The sequence below is a fragment of the Toxorhynchites rutilus genome, chromosome 2, assembly GCF_029784135.1.
Source record: "Toxorhynchites rutilus septentrionalis strain SRP chromosome 2, ASM2978413v1, whole genome shotgun sequence".
Classification (NCBI taxonomy): Eukaryota; Metazoa; Arthropoda; class Insecta; order Diptera; family Culicidae; genus Toxorhynchites; species Toxorhynchites rutilus.
This window is the reverse complement of record NC_073745.1, coordinates 306,286,145-306,288,432: the sequence shown is the minus strand read 5'-3', so window position 1 is coordinate 306,288,432 and position 2,288 is coordinate 306,286,145.

Below are 2,288 nucleotides of genomic sequence, written 5' to 3'. Positions count from 1 at the left end.
GCGGACAAACAGTGATTTTTCGGAAACGTTTTTTCAAAATTGCTGAAATGTTTTGGAACAAAAAATGTTTGTTTGCATGTTGAGCAAGCGTATTACATTATGTAGAATGCGAAAAAGCCGATTTTGTTCATTTTGTCGTTTACGTCTTCTATACAAACATGGGCAGTGCTGCATGTGAATATTATAGCTTGGTAGTTGATCAACATACAGCTACGATGGAGGAATCTCAGCATGCTCGATAACGCTATGGAAAAAATCAGCTAAGAAATTCGCAGAATTGTCACTAGAGATGGAGTTTTAGCTACTATAAGTTACGTCTAATGAAATACCAGGTAATTTTTTGCGAGTATTCACAAACGACATGAATTTTCTACAAGGCCAGTCTGAAACCGATCAATTAACTCCCTAAAGCGAAATTCATGCAGACTGCTGTACTCGGCTTCTGCGAGCTGTACATCATATTAGGCTGTCAAAAAAGTCCTGCGGTATTTTTTTTTTTTTAATTTTCATTTGTTCATAAAATTAGTTACAATCATCTGTTTTAAGTCAAATATGCGCCGTTTTGTTCGATGACTTGTTCCCAACGAGATGCCAACTTCATAATAAAGGGTGTGTCACATCAAATTGCATCACGGAAAAAACGCTGTAGAAATTTAATTTTTAGGAATTATATCTTCAGCTTTCGCTTATAATCAGATAAGAGTTTATAAGCGAAAGATCACGTTGGCCATGCTTCACTGTCAATTTTTCGTAAATTTGGAAAAATGTCGTCGAACGAAAAAGAGCGTCGTGAATTAATCCTGCGCACTCATTTCGAGAATCCGGAGTTGTCACATCGGGACATCGGTAAGATGCTGGGAATCGTCCAATCCACGGTCAGCAGAGTACTAAAACGATACTTCGAGAACCTAACCATCGACCGGAAGGTGAAGAACGGCAAAAATGGATGCTCCGTAAGTGAAAAAGATCACAAGCGCGTAGTTAAGCAGTTTAGACGTGATCCGAGAAGTTCGGTCCGGGATGTCGCCAATAAGCTGAATTTGTCAAGTTCATTCGTCCAGCGGACCAAGCAGCGGGAGGGCCTGCGTACATACAAGGTTCAGAAGGCTCCTAACCGCGACGAAAGGCAAAACATGGTGGGGAAGACGCGAGCCCGGAAGCTGTACACCGAAATGCTGACGAAGCCGCATTGCCTGGTAATGGACGACGAAACCTACGTCAAAGCGGACTTTCGTCAGCTGCCAGGCCTGTTGTTCTTCTCCGCAGAGGACAAATTCAGCGTTCCGGAGGAGATTCGCAAGCAGAAACTATCCAAGTTTGCCAAAAAGTACATGGTGTGGCAAGCGATCTGCTCTTGCGGAAAGCGGAGCGCCCCATTCGTGATGACCGGCACGGTAAACGGGCAGGTTTACCTTAAGGAGTGCCTACAGAAGCGCTTACTACCACTATTGAAGCAGCACGAGGGCCCGACCATCTTCTGGCCGGATCTCGCTTCGTGCCACTATTCAAAGGACGTGTTGGAGTGGTACGAAGCCAACGGGGTCACCTTCGTGCCAAAGGAAATGAACCCGCCCAACGCACCGGAGCTTCGCCCAATAGAGAAATATTGGGCGATTATGAAGCAAGCCCTCCGGAAGAACCCAAAAGTTCGGAGACGTACTTCAAGAGAAAATTGATTTCTGTTCAAAAAAAACCTACAACCTGACGTTGTACAGAACCTTATGGACGGGGTAAAGAGGAAGGTGCGAGCATACGGGCTTGGGCTCGAAGTATGAATAAAAAGAAAATGCCAAAAGTTGTTTAATAGTTTTTATTTTACTGACTAAAATTTTCAAAAGGATCGATCTACTGGGCGAATTTCTACAGCGTTTTTTCCGTGATGCAATTTGATGTGACACACCCTTTATCCCTGTTATAGAAGCTCGCTTCCTTATTGGCAAAAAAACTCGGATAGCCAATTTTCACAGGCCTCTTTTGTGGCTAACTTCTGGCTACCTAGCTCGTTCGCCATGGACAAAAACAGGTGGTAGTCACTTGATGCAAGGTCCGGACTATACGGCGGATGCAAAAGAACCTCCCATCCGAGCTCCCGGAGCTTCTGGCGCGTCACCAAAGAAGTGTGTGGCCTGGCGTTGTCCTGATGGAAGACAATGCGGCCTCTGTTTATCAAAGATGGCCTCTTCTTCATGAGTGCTACCTTCAAGCGGTCCAGTTGTTGGCAGTACAGGTCCGAATTGAGCGTTTGGCCATAGGGAAGCACCTCATAATAGATTATTCCTTGACAATCC